This window comes from Carcharodon carcharias, chromosome 10, assembly GCF_017639515.1.
Source record: "Carcharodon carcharias isolate sCarCar2 chromosome 10, sCarCar2.pri, whole genome shotgun sequence".
In the NCBI taxonomy this organism is placed as follows: Eukaryota; Metazoa; Chordata; class Chondrichthyes; order Lamniformes; family Lamnidae; genus Carcharodon; species Carcharodon carcharias.
In genome coordinates, this window is record NC_054476.1 from 76,691,593 (window position 1) to 76,706,571 (window position 14,979).

Genomic DNA, 14,979 nt, shown 5'->3' on the forward strand with positions numbered 1-14,979 from the left:
GTCGCACAGCTCTGACTGCCTGATTCTCAGAGTCTGAGACAAATCGCACAGCTCTGGCTGCCCGACTCTCAGTGAAAGAGCCAAATTGCACAACTCTGGATGCCTGGCTCTTAGAGTCTGAGCCAAGTCGCACAGCTCTGACTGCCTGATTCTCAGAGTCTGAGCCAAATCGCACAGCTCTGGCTGCCCGACTCTCAGGGAAAGAGCCAAATTGCACAACTCTGGCTGCCTGGCTCTCATGGTCTGAGGCAAATTGCACAGCTCTGGCTGCCTGAATCTCAGGGATGGAGCGAATTCACACAGCTCTGCTGCCTGACTCTTAGGGTCTGAGCCAAATTGCACAGCTCTGGCTGCCTGGCTCTTAGAGTCTGAACCAAATCGCACAGCCCCTGCTCCCTGACTCTTAGATTCTGATCCAAATCGCGCAGTTCTGGTTGCCTGACCCTCAGGGTCTGAGCCAAATCGCACAGCTCTGGCTGTCTGCATCTTAGGGATGGAGACAAATCGTACAGCTCTGCTGCCTGACTCTCAGGGTTTGAGAAAATCGCACAGTTCTAGCTGCGTGGCTCTCAGATTCTGAGGTAAAACGCACAGCTTTGGCTGCATGACTCTTAGAGTCTGAGGCAAAGTGCACAGCTCTGGATGTCTGGCTATTACAGTCGGAACCAAATCGCTTGGCTCTGGCTGCCTGTCTCTCAGGGTCTGAGGCAAATCGCACAGCTCCGACTGCCTGACTCTCAGGGATAGAGCCAAGTCGCACAGCTCTGACCTCCTGACTCTTGCAGTCTTTGCCAAGTCGCACAGATCTGGCTGCCTGATTCTCAGAGTCTGAGCCAAATCGCACAGCTCTGGCTGCCCGAGTCTCAGATTTGGAGGCAAATCGCACAGATCTAGCTGCCTGGCTCTCAGATTCTGAGGCAAAATGCACAGCTCTGGCTGCATGACTCTTAGTGTCTGAGGCAAATTGCACAGCTCTGGATGTCTGTCTATTACAGTCGGAGCCAAATCGCTTGGCTCTGGCTACCTGACTCTCAGGGTCTGAGCCAAATCGCAGAGCTCTGGCTGCCTGTCTCTCAGTGTCTGAGGCAAATCGCACAGCTCCGACTGCCTGAGTCTCAGGGATACAACGAAATCACACAGCTCTGGCAGCCTGACTCTTAGAGTCGGAGCCAAATCGCACAGCTCTGGCTGCCCGACTCTCAGGGAAAGAGCCAAATTGCACAACTCTGTCTGCCTGGTTCTCGTGGTCTGAGGCAAATTGCACAGCTCTGGCTGCCTGAATCTCAGGGATGGAGCGAATTCACACATCACTGCCTGCCTGACTCTTAGGGTCTGAGCCAAATCACATAGCTATGGCTGTCTGTTTCTCAGAGTCTGAGCCAAATCAAACAGCTCTGGCTGTTTGACTGTCAGGGACTGAGGCACATTGCATAGCTCTGGCTGCCTGACTCTTAGGGATGGGGCCAAATTGCACAGCTCTGGCTGCCTGACTCTTAGGTTCAGATCCAAATCGCGCAGTTCTACCTGCCTGACTCTCAGGGTCTGAGCCAAATCGCACAGCTCTGGCTGCATGACTCCAAGAGTCTGAGGCAAATTGCACAGCTCTGGCTGCCTGAATCTTAGGGATAGAGACAAATCACACAGCTCTGCTGCCTGACTCTCAGGGTTTGAGGCAATTCACACAGTTCTGGCTGGCTGGCTCTCAGAGCCTGAGGCAAATCGCACATGTCTGGTTGCCTGACTCTCATGGTCTGAGCCAAATCACACAGCTCTGGCTGCCTGGCTCTCAGAGTCTGAGGCCAATCACACAGCTCTGGCTGCCTGACTCTTAGAGTCTCATCCAAATCGCACAGCCCCTGCTCCCTGACTCTTAGGTTCTGATCCAAATTGCGCAGTTCTGGTTGCCTCACCCTCAGGGTCTGAGCCAAATCGCACATCTCTGGCTGTCTGAATCTTAGGGATGGAGACAAATCGTAGAGCTCTGCTGCCTGACTCTCAGGGTTTGAGAAAATCGCACAGTTCTAGCTGCCTGGCTCTCAGAGTCTGAGGCAAAACGCACAGCTCTGGCTGCATGACTCTTAAGGTCTTAGCCAAATCGCATAGCTCTGGCTGACTGATTCTCATCATCTGAGCCAAATTGCACAGCTTTGGCTGCCTGGCTCTTAGAGTCTGAGCCAAATTGCACAGCTCTGGATGTGTGGCTATTACAGTCGGAGCCAAATCGCATAGCTCTGGCTACCTGACTCTCAGGGAAAGAGCCAAATTGCACAACTCTGGCTGCCTGACTCTCAGGGTCTGAGGAAAATGGCACAGCTCTGGCTGCCTGACTCTTAGGGTCTGAGCCAAATCGCACAGCTCTGGCTGCCTGACTCTCAGGGAAAGAGCCAAATTGCACAACTCTGGCTGCCTGACTCTCAGGGTCTGAGGAAAATGGCACAGCTCTGGCTGCCTGACTCTTAGGGTCTGAGCCAAATCACACAGCTCTGGCTGCCTGACTTTCAGAGTCTGAACCAAATTGCAAAGCCCCTGCTTCCTGACTCTTAGATTCTGATCCAAATCGCGCAGTTCTGGTTGCCTGACCCTCAGGGTCTGAGCCAAATCGCACAGCTCTGGCTGGCTGAATCTTATGGATGGAGACAAATCGCACAGCTCTGCTGCCTGACTCTCAGGGTTTGAGGCAAATCGCACAGATCTAGCTGCCTGGCTCTTATAGTCTGAGCCAAATTGCAAAGCTCTGGCTGTCTGGCTCTTAGAGTCGGAGCCAAATCGCATAGCTCTTGCTTCCTGGCTCTCAGAGTCTGAGCCAAATCGCACTGCTCTGGCTGCCTGAATCTTAGGGATGGAGACAAATCACACAGCTCTGCTGCCTGACTCTCAGGGTTTGAGGCAAATCGCACAGCTCTGGCTGCCTGGCTCTCAGAGTCTGAGGCAAATCACACAGCTTTGGTGCCTGACTCTCTGGGTTTGAGGCAAATTGCACAGCTCTGGCTGCCTGGCTCTCAGAGTCTGAGGCAAATCGCACATGTCTGGTTGCCTAACTCTTATGGCCTGAGCCAAATCGCACAGCTCTGGCTGCCTGACTCTTAGAGTCTGAGGCACATCCCACAGCTCTGGTGCCTGACTCTTAGGGATGGAGCCAAATAGCACAGCTCTGGCTGGCTGACTCTTAGGGATGGGGCCAAATTGCACAGCTCTGGCTGCCTGACTCTCAGAGTCTGAGCCAAATCGCACATCTATAGCCCCCTGACTCTTAGGTTCTGAGCCAAATCGTGCAGTTCTGTCTACCTGACTCTCAGGGTCTGAGGCAAATCGCACAGCTCTGGCTGCCTGAATCTTAGGGTTTGAGGAAAATCGCACAGCTCTGGCTTGCTGACTCTTTGAGTCTAAGGCAAATTGCACAGCTCTGGCTGCTTAGCACATAGAGCCTGACACAAATCACACAGCTCTGGCTGCCTGACTCTTAGATTCTGAGCCACATTGCACAGCTCTGGCGGTCTGGCTCCCAGGTTTTGAGGCAAAGCGCACAGCTCTGGCTGCCTGACTCTCAGTGATGTGGCCAAATTGCACATCTCTGGCTGCCTGACTCTTTGGGATGTGGCCAAATTGCACAGCTCTGGCTGCCTGATTCTTAGGGATGGGGCGAAGTCGCACAGGTCTGGCTCCCTGACTGTTAGGGATGTGGCCAAATTGCACAGCTCTGGCTCCCTGACTCTTAGGTTCTGAGCCAAATCGTGCAGTTCTCGCTGCCTGACTCTTAGGGTTAGAGGCAAATCGCATAGATCTGGCTGCCTGGCTCTCCGATTCTGAGGCAAAACGCACAGCTCTGGCTGCCTGGCTCTCATGGTCAGAGTCAAATCGAAGATCACTGGGTGCCTGACTCTTAGGGTCTGAGCCATGTCGCACAGCTCTGGCTGACTGACTCTCAGGGAAAGAGCCAAATTGCACACCTCTTGTTGCCTGGCTTTCAGAGTCTGTGGCAAATCGCACATGTCTGGCTGCCTGACACTCATGGTCTAAACCAAATCGCACAGCTCTGGCTGCCTGGCTCTCAGAGACTGAGGCAAATCGCACAGCTCTGGCTGCCTGAATCTCAGGGATGGACCAAATTCACACAGCTCTGCCTGCCTGACTCTTAGGGTCTGAGCCAAATCACATAGCTATGGCTGCCTGTTTCTCAGAGTCTGAGGCAAATCGCACATGTCTGGTTGCCTGACTCTCATGGTCTGAGCCAAATCACAAAGCTCTGGCTGCCTGACTCTTAGAGTCTGAACCAAATTGCACAGCCCCTGCTCCCTGACTCTTAGATTCTGATCCAAATCGCGCAGTTCTGGTTGCCTGACCCTCAGGGTCTGAGCCAAATCGCACAGCTCTGTCTGCCTGAATCTTATGGATGGAGACAAATCGCACAGCTCTGCTGCCTGACTCTCAAGGTTTGAGGCAAATCGCACAGATCCAGCTGCCTGGCTCTTATAGTCTGAGCCAAATTGCAAAGCTGTGGCTGTCTGGCTCTTAGAGTCGGAGCCAAATTGCACAGCTCTGGCTGCCTGACTCTCAGCGTCTGATCGAAATTGCACAGCTCTGGCTGCTTATCTCTCAGAATCTGAGGCAAATCGCACAGCTTTGGATGCCTGGCTCATGGAGCCTGAGGCAAATCACACAGCTCTGGCTGCCTGGCTCTTAGAGTCGCAGCCAAATCGCAGAGATCTGGCTGCCTGACTCTCAGGTTCTGAGCCAAATCGCAGAGCTCTTGCTGCCTGAGTCTCAGGGTCTGATGCAAATCGCACATATCTGGCTGCCTGACTCTCAGGTTCTGAGCCAAATTGCACAGCTCTGGCTGCCTGATGCTTAGTTTCTGAACCAAATCGCACAGCTCTGGCTGCCTGACTCTCAGGGTCTGAGCCAAATCGCAGAGCTCTGGCTGCCTGACTCTTAGAGTCTGAGGCAAATTGCACAGCTCTGGCTGTCTGGCACAAAGGGACTGAGGGAAATCGCACAGCTCTGGCTGCCTGACTCTTAGGGTCTGAGCCAAATCGCACAGCTCTGGCTGCCTGACTCTTAGGTTCTGAGCCAAATCGCACAGCTCTGGCTGCCTGACTCTCAGTTTCTGAGCCAAATTGCACAGCTCTGGCTGCCTGGCTCTCCGATTCTGAGGCAAATCGCACAGCTCTGGCTGGCTGACTCTTTGAGTCTGAGGCAAATTGCACAGCTCTGGCTGCTTGGCTCTTAGGGTTTGAGCCGTATAGCACAGCTCTGGCTGCCTGACTCTCCGATTCTGAGCCAAATAGCACTGCTTTGGCTGCCTCACTCTTAGCGTCTGAGCCAAATCGCACAGCTCTGGCTGCCTGACTCTTAAGGACTTAACCAAATCGCATAGCTCTGGCTGACTGATTCTCATGATCTGAGCCAAATTGCACAGCTCTGGCTGCCTGGCTCATAGTGCCTGACGCAAATCACACAGCTCTGTCTGCCTGACTCTTCGTGTCCGAACCAAATCGCACAGCCCCTACTCTCTGACTCTTAGGTTCTGATCCAAATCCCGCAGTTCTGGTTGCCTGACCCTCAGGTTCTGAACCAAATCGCACAGCTCTGGCTGCCTGAATCTTAGGGATGGAGACAAATCGCACAGCTCTGCTGCCTGACTCTCAGGGTTTGAGAAAATCGCACAGATCTAGCTGCCTGGCTCTCAGATTCTGAGGCAAAACGCACAGATCTGGCTGCCTGGCACATTGACACTGTGGCAAATTGCACAGCTCTGGCTGCCTGACTCTTAGGGTCTGAGCCAAATCGCACAGCTCTGGATGCCTGGCTCTTAGAGTCGCAGCCAAATCGTATAGCTTTGGCTGCCTGACTCTCAGGGTCTGAGCCAAATCGCACAGCTCTATGCCTGACTCTCAGGTTCTGAGCCAAATCGCACAGCTCTGGCTGCCTGATGCTTAGTCTCTGAGCCAAATCGCACAGCTCTGGCTGCCTGACTCTCAGCGTCTGAGCCAAATTGCACAGCTCTGGCTGCCTGAATCTCAGCGTCTGATCCAAATTGCACAGGTATGGCTGCTTAGCTCTCAGAATCTGAGGCAAATCACACAGCTCTGGATGCCTGGCTCATGGACCCAGAGGCAAATCAAACAGCTCTGGCTGCCTGGCTCTTAGAGTCGCAGCCTAATCGCATACCTCTGGCTGCCTGACTCTCAGGTTCAGTGCCACATTGCAGAGCTTTTGCTGCCTAACTCTCAGGTTCTGAGGCAAATCGCACATGTCTGGCTGCCTGACTCTCATGGACTGAGCCAAATCGCACAGCTCTGGCTGCCTGACGCTTAGTTTCTGAGCCAAATCGCAAAGCTCTGGCTGCATGGCTCTTAGAGTCGCAGCCAAATCGCACAGCTCTGGCTGCCTGACTCTCAGGGTCTTAGCCAAATCGCAGAGCACTGGCTGCCTGTCTCTCAGGGTCTGAGGCAAATCGCACAGCTCCGACTGCCTGACTCTCAAGGATAGAGCGAAATCGCACAGCTCTGGCTGCCTGACTCTGAGAGTCTGAGCCAAGTCGCACAGCTCTGACTGCCTGATTCTCAGAGTCTGAGCCAAATCGCACAGCTCTGGCTGCCTGACCCTCAGTGTCTGAGCCAAATCACACAGCTATGGCTGCCTGAATCTTAAGGAAGGAGACAAATCATACAGCTCTGCTGCCTGACTCTCAGGGTTTGAGAAAGTCGCACAGATCTAGCTGCCTGGCTCTCAGATTCTGAGGCAAAACACACAGCTCTGGCTGCCTGACTCATAGAGTCTGAGGCAAATTGCACAGCTCTGGCTGCCTGGCTCTCAGAGTCTGAGGCAAATCGCACAGCTCTGGCTGCCTGACTCTCAGAATCTGAGCCAAATCGCACAGCTCTGGCTGCCTGACTCTCAGGGAAAGCGCCAAATTGCACAGCTCTGGCTGCCTGGCTCTCATGGTCTGAGGCAAATGACACAGCTGTGGCTGCCTGTATCTCAGGGATGGAGCCAATTCACACAGCTCTGGCTGCCTGACTCTCAGGGTCTGAGCCAAATCACACAGCTATGTCTGCCTGAATCTTAAGGAAGGAGACAAATCGCACAGCTCTGCTGCCTGGCTCTCAGATTCTGAGGCAAAACACACAGCTCTGGCTGCCTGTCTCTCAGGGTCTGAGGCAAGTCGCACAGCTCTGACTGCCTGATTCTCAGGGAAAGAGCCAAATTGCACAACTCTGGCTGCCTGGCTCTCGTGGTCTGAGGCAAATTGCACAGGTCCGGCTGCCTGAATCTCAGGGATGGAGCAAATTCACACAGCTCTGCCTGCCTGACTCTTAGGGTCTGAGCCAAATCAAATAGCTATGGCTGCCTGTTTCTCAGAGTCTGAGCCAAATCAAACAGCTCTGGCTGTCTGACTGTCAGGGACTGAGGCACATTGCACAGCTCTGGCTGCTTGGCTCTCAGAGTCTGAGGCAAATCACACAGCTCTGGCTGCCTGTCTCTCAGAGGCTGAGGCCAATCACACAGCTCTGGCTGCCTGACTCAGAGTCTGAACCAAATCGCAAAGCCCCTGCTCCCTGACTCTTAGGTTCGGATCCAAATCGCGAAGTTCTGGTTGCCTGACCCTCAGGGTCTGAGCCAAATCGCACAGCTCTGGCTGGCTGAATCTTAGGGATGGAGACAAATCGCACAGCTCTGCTGCCTGACTCTCAGGGTTTGAGGCAAATCGCACAGATCTAGCTGCCTGGCTCTTATAGTCTGAGCCAAATTGCAAAGCTCTGGCTGTCTGGCTCTTAGAGTCGGAGCCAAATCGCACAGCTCTGGCTGCCTGAATCTTAGGGATGGAGACAAATCGCACAGCTCTGCTGCCTGACTCTTAGAGTCTGAGCCAAATCACACAGTTCTGGCTGTCTGCATCTTAGGGATGGAGACAAATCGTACAGCTCTGCTGCCTGACTCTCAGGGTTTGAGAAAATCGCACAGATCTAGCTGCGTGGCTCTCAGATTCTGAGGTAAAACGCACAGCTTTGGCTGCATGACTCTTAGAGTCTGAGGCAAATTGCACAGCTCTGGATGTCTGGCTATTACAGTCGGAATCAAATCGCTTGGCTCTGGCTACCTGACTCTCAGGGTCTGAGCCAAATCGCAGAGCTCTGGCTGCCTGTCTCTCAGGGTCTGTGGCAAATCGCACAGCTCCGACTGCATGACTCTCAGGGATAGAGCGAAATCACACAGCTTTGGCTGCCTGACTCTCAGGGTCTGAGCCAAATCGCAGAGCTCTATGCCTGACTCTCAGGTTCTGAGCCAAATCGCACAGCTCTGGCTGCCTGATGCTTAGTCTCTGAGCCAAATCGCACAGCTCCGACTGCCTGACTCTCAGGGATAGAGCGAAATCACACAGCTTTGGCTGCCTGACTCTCAGGGTCTGAGCCAAATCGCAGAGCTCTATGCCTGACTCTCAGGTTCTGAGCCAAATCGCACAGCTCTGGCTGCCTGATGCTTAGTCTCTGAGCCAAATCGCACAGCTCTGGCTGCCTGAATATCAGCGTCTGATCCAAATTGCACAGGTATGGCTGCTTAGCTCTCAGAATCTGAGGCAAATCACACAGCTCTGGATGCCTGGCTCATGGACCCAGAGGCAAATCAAACAGCTCTGGCTGCCTGGCTCTTAGAGTCGCAGCCTAATCGCATACCTCTGGCTGCCTGACTCTCAGGTTCAGTGCCACATTGCAGAGCTCTTGCTGCCTAACTCTCAGGTTCTGAGGCAAATCGCACATGTCTGGCTGCCTGACTCTCATGGACTGAGCCAAATCGCACAGCTCTGGCTGCCTGACGCTTAGTTTCTGAGCCAAATCGCAAAGCTCTGGCTGCATGGCTCTTAGAGTCGCAGCCAAATCGCACAGCTCTGGCTGCCTGACTCTCAGGGTCTTAGCCAAATCGCAGAGCTCTGGCTGCCTGTCTCTCAGGGTCTGAGGCAAATCGCACAGCTCCGACTGCCTGACTCTCAAGGATAGAGCGAAATCGCACAGCTCTGGCTGCCTGACTCAGAGTCTGAGCCAAGTCGCACAGCTCTGACTGCCTGATTCTCAGAGTCTGAGCCAAATCGCACAGCTCTGGCTGCCTGACCCTCAGTGTCTGAGCCAAATCACACAGCTATGGCTGCCTGAATCTTAAGGAAGGAGACAAATCACACAGCTCTGCTGCCTGACTCTCAGGGTTTGAGAAAGTCGCACAGATCTAGCTGCCTGGCTCTCAGATTCTGAGGCAAAACACACAGCTCTGGCTGCCTGATTCATAGAGTCTGAGGCAAATTGCACAGCTCTGGCTGCCTGGCACAAAGAGACTGAGGCAAATCGCACAGCTCTGGCTGCATGACTCTTAGGGTCTGAGCCAAATCGCACAGCTCCGGCTGCCTGACTCGTCGGGTCTGAGCCAAATCGCACAGCTCCGACTGCCTGACTCCCAGTGTCTGAGCCAAATTGCACAGCACTGGCTGCCTGGCTCTCAGAGTCTGAGGCAAATCGCACAGCTCTGGCTGCCTGACTCTCAGAATCTGAGCCAAATCGCACAGCTCTGGCTGCCTGACTCTCAGGGAAAGCACCAAATTGCACAGCTCTGTTTGCCTGGCTATCATGGTCTGAGGCAAATGACACAGCTGTGGCTGCCTGTATCTCAGGGATGGAGCCAATTCACACAGCTCTGGCTGCCTGACTCTCAGGGATAGAGCGAAATCACACAGCTCTGGTGGCCTGACTCTTAGAGTCGGAGCCAAGTCGCACAGCTCTGACTGCCTGATTCTCAGAGTCTGAGCCAAATCGCACAGCTCTGGCTGCCCGACTCTCAGGGAAAGAGCCAATTTGCACCACTCTGGCTGCCTGGTTCTCAGAGTCTGAGGCAAATTGCACAGCTCTGGCTGCCTGAATCTCAGGGATGGAGCGAATTCACACAGCTCTGCCTGCCTGACTCTTAGGGTCTCAGCCAAATCACATAGCTATGGCTGCCTGTTTCTCAGAGTCTGAGCCAAATCAAACAGCTCTGGCTGTTTGACTGTCAGGGAGTGAGGCACATTGCATTGCTCTGGCTGCCTGACTCTTAGGGATGGGGCCAAATTGCACAGCTCTGGCTGCCTGACTCTTAGAGTCTGATCCAAATCGGACAGCCCCTGCTCCCTGACTCTTAGGTTCTGATCCAAATTGCGCAGTTCTGGTTGCCTGACCCTCAGGGTCTGAGCCAAATCGCACATCTCTGGCTGTCTGAATCTTAGGGATGGAGACAAATCGCACAGCTCTGCAGCCTGACTCTCAGGGTTTGAGGCAAATCGCACAGATCTAGCTCCCTGGCTCTCTGATTCTGAGGCAAAACGCACTGCTCTGGCTGCATGACTCTTAAGGTCTTAGCCAAATTGCATAGCTCTGGCTGACTGATTCTCATCATCTGAGCCAAATTTCCCAGCTCTGGCTGCCTGGCTCATAGTGTCTGAGTCAAATTGCAAAGCTCTGGCTGTCTGGCTTTTAGAATCTGAGCCAAATTGCACAGCTTTGGCTGCCTGGCTCATAGTGTATGAGCCAAATTGCAAAGCTCTGGCTGTCTGGCTTTTAGAATCTGAGCCAAATTGCACAGCTCTGGCTGCCTGGCTCATAGTGTCTGAGCCAAGTTGCAAAGCTCTGGCTGTCTGGCTTTTAGAATCTTAGCCAAATTGCACAGCTTTGGCTGCCTGACTCTTAGAGTCTGAGCCAAATTGCACTGCTCTGGATATGTGGCTATTACAGTCGGAGCCAAATCGCATAGCTCTGGCTACCTGACTCTCAGGGTCTGAGACAAATCGCAGAGCTCTGGCTGCCTGTCTCTCCGGGTCTGAGGCAACTCGCACAGCTCCGACTGCCTGACTCTCAGGGATAGAGCAAAATCGCACAGCTCTGGCAGCCTGACTCTTAGAGTCTGAGCCAAGTCGCACAGCTCTGACTGCCTGATTCTCAGAGTCTGAGCCAAATTGCACAGCTCCGACTGCCTGACTCTCAGAGTCTGAACCAAATTGCCCAGCCCCTGCTCCCTGACTCTTAGGGTCTGAGCCAAATCGCACAGCTCTGGCTGCCTGAATCTTAGAGATGGAGACAAATCGCACAGCTCTGCTGCATGACTCTCAGGGTTTGAGGCAAATCGCACAGATCTAGCTGCCTGGCTCTCAGATTCTGAGGCAAAACGCACAGCTCTGGCTGCATGACTCCAAGAGTCTGAGGCAAATTGCACAGCTCTGGCTGCCTGAATCTTAGGGATGGAGACAAATCGCACAGCTCTGCTGCCTGACTCTCAGGGTTTGAGAAAATCGCACAGTTCTAGCTGACTGGCTCTGAGATTCTGAGGCAAAACGCACAGCTCTGGCTGCATGACTCTTAAGGTCTTAGCCAAATCGCACAGCTCTGGCTGACTGATTCTCATCATCTGAGCCAAATTGCACAGCTCTGGCTTCCTGGCTCATAGTTTCTGAGCCAAATTGCAAAGCTCTGGCTGTCTGGCTTTTAGAATCTGAGCCAAATTGCACAGCTTTGGCTGCCTGGCTCTTAGAGTCTGATCCAAATTGCACAGCTCTGGATGTGTGGCTATTACAGTCGGAACCAAATTGCATAGCTCTGGCTACCTGACTCTCAGGCTCTGAGCCAAATCGCAGAGCTCTGGCTGCTTGTCTCTCAGGGTCAGAGTCAAATCGCATAGCTCCGACTGCCTGACTCTCAGGGATAGAGCGAAATCGCACAGCTCTGGCAGCCTGACTCTGAGAGTCTGAGCCAAGTCGCACAGCTCTGACTGCCTGACTCTTGCAGTCTTTGCCAAGTCGCACAGATCTGGCTGCCTGATTCTCAGAGTCTGAGCCAAATCGCACAGCTCTGGCTGCCCGAGTCTCAGGGAAAGAGCCAAATTGCACAACTCTGGCTGCCTGGCTCTCATGGTCTGAGGCAAATTGCACAGCTCTGGCTGCCTGAATCTTTGGGATGGAGACAAATCGCACTGCTCTGCTGCCTGACTCTCAGGTTTGGAGGCAAATCGCACAGATCTAGCTGCCTGGCTCTCAGATTCTGAGGCAAAATGCACAGCTCTGGCTGCATGACTCTTAGATTCTGAGGCAAATCGCACAGGTCTGGCTGCCTGGCTCTCAGAGACTGAGGCAAATCGCACATGTCTGGTTGCCTGACTCTCATGGTCTGAGCCAAATCACACAGCTCTGGCTGCCTGGCTCTCAGAGTCTGAGGCCAATCACACAGCTCTGGCTGCCTCACTTTAGAGTCTGATCCAAATCGCACAGCCACTGCTCCCTGACTCTTAGGTTCTGATCCAAATTGCGCAGTTCTGGTTGGCTGACCCTCAGGGTCTGAGCCAAATCGCACAGCTCTGGCTGTCTGAATCTTAGGGATGGAGACAAATCGTAGAGCTCTGCTGCCTGACTCTCAGGGTTTGAGAAAATCGCACAGTTTTAGCTGCCTGGCTCTGAGATTCTGAGGCAAAACGCAGAGCTCTGGCTGCCTGACTCTTCGGGTCCCAGCCAAATCGCACAGCTCTGGCTGCCTGACTCTCAGTGTCTGAGCCAAATTGCACAGCACTGGCTGCCTGGCTCTCGTGGTCTGAGGCAAATTGCACAGGTCCGGCTGCCTGAATCTCAGGGATGGAGCAAATTCACACAGCTCTGCCTGCCTGACTCTTAGGGTCTGAGCCAAATCAAATAGCTATGGCTGCCTGTTTCTCAGAGTCTGAGCCAAATCGCACAGCTCTGGCTGCCTGACTCTTAAGGACTTAGCCAAATCGCATAGCTCTGGCTGACTGATTCTCATCATCTGAGCCAAATTGCACAGCTCTGGCTGCCTGGCTCATAGTGCCTGACGCAAATCACACAGCTCTGTCTGTCTGACTCTTCGAGTCTGAACCAAATCGCACAGCCCCTACTGTTTGACTCTTAGGTTCTGATCCAAATCCCGCAGTTCTGGTTGCCTGACCCTCAGGTTCTGAACCAAATCGCACAGCTCTGGCTGCCTGAATCTTAGGGATGGAGACAAATCGCACAGCTCTGCTGCCTGACTCTCAGGGTTTGAGAAAATCGCACAGATCTAGCTGCCTGGCTCTCAGATTCTGAGGCAAAACGCACAGATCTGGCTGCCTGGCACATTGACACTGTGGCAAATTGCACAGCTCTGGCTGCCTGACTCTTAGGGTCTGAGCCAAATCGCACAGCTCTGGATGCCTGGCTCTTAGAGTCGCAGCCAAATCGTATAGCTTTGGCTGCCTGACTCTCAGGGTCTGAGCCAAATCGCACAGCTCTATGCCTGACTCTCAGGTTCTGAGCCAAATCGCACAGCTCTGGCTGCCTGATGCTTAGTCTCTGAGCCAAATCGCACAGCTCTGGCTGCCTGACTCTCAGCGTCTGAGCCAAATTGCACAGCTCTGGCTGCCTGAATATCAGCGTCTGATCCAAATTGCACAGGTATGGCTGCTTAGCTCTCAGAATCTGAGGCAAATCACACAGCTCTGGATGCCTGGCTCATGGACCCAGAGGCAAATCAAACAGCTCTGGCTGCCTGGCTCTTAGAGTCGCAGCCTAATCGCATACCTCTGGCTGCCTGACTCTCAGGTTCAGTGCCACATTGCAGAGCTCTTGCTGCCTAACTCTCAGGTTCTGAGGCAAATCGCACATGTCAGGCTGCCTGACTCTCAGTGTCTGAGCCAAATCGCACAGCTCTGGCTGCCTGACGCTTAGTTTCTGAGCCAAATCGCAAAGCTCTGGCTGCATGGCTCTTAGAGTCGCAGCCAAATCGCACAGCTCTGGCTGCCTGACTCTCAGGGTCTTAGCCAAATCGCAGAGCTCTGGCTGCCTGTCTCTCAGGGTCTGAGGCAAATCGCACAGCTCCGACTGCCTGACTCTCAGGGATAGAGCGAAATCGCACAGCTCTGGCTGCCTGACTCTGAGAGTCTGAGCCAAGTCGCACAGCTCTGACTGCCTGATTCTCAGAGTCTGAGCCAAATCGCACAGCTCTGGCTGCCTGACCCTCAGTGTCTGAGCCAAATCACACAGCTATGGCTGCCTGAATCTTAAGGAAGGAGACAAATCACACAGCTCTGCTGCCTGACTCTCAGGGTTTAAGAAAGTCGCACAGATCTAGCTGCCTGGCTCTCAGATTCTGAGGCAAAACACACAGCTCTATCTGCCTGACTCTTAGAGTCTGAGGCAAATTGCACAGCTCTGGCTTCCTGGCACAAAGAAACTGAGGCAAATCGCACAGCTCTGGCTGCATGACTCTTAGGGTCTGAGCCAAATCGCACAGCTCCGGCTGCCTGACTCTTCGGGTCTGAGCCAAATCGCACAGCTCTGGCTGCCTGACTCTCAGTGTCTGAGCCAAATTGCACAGCACTGGCTGCCTGGCTCTCAGAGTCTGAGGCAAATCGCACAGCTCTGGCTGCCTGACTCTCAGAATCTGAGCCAAATCGCACAGCTCTGGCTGCCTGACTCTCAGGGAAAGCGCCAAATTGCACAGCTCTGGCTGCCTGGCTCTCATGGTCTGAGGCAAATGACACAGCTGTGGCTGCCTGTATCTCAGGGATGGAGCCAATTCACACAGCTCTGGCTGCCTGACTCTCAGGGTCTGAGCCAAATCACACAGCTATGTCTGCCTGAATCTTAAGGAAGGAGACAAATCGCACAGCTCTGCTGCCTGGCTCTCAGATTCTGAGGCAAAACACACAGCTCTGGCTGCCTGTCTCTCAGGGTCTGAGGCAAGTCGCACAGCTCTGACTGCCTGATTCTCAGGGAAAGAGCCAAATTGCACAACTCTGGCTGCCTGGCTCTCGTGGTCTGAGGCAAATTGCACAGGTCCGGCTGCCTGAATCTCAGGGATGGAGCAAATTCACACAGCTCTGCCTGCCTGACTCTTAGGGTCTGAGCCAAATCAAATAGCTATGGCTGCCTGTTTCTCAGAGTCTGAGCCAAATCAAACAGCTCTGGCTGTCTGACTGTCAGGG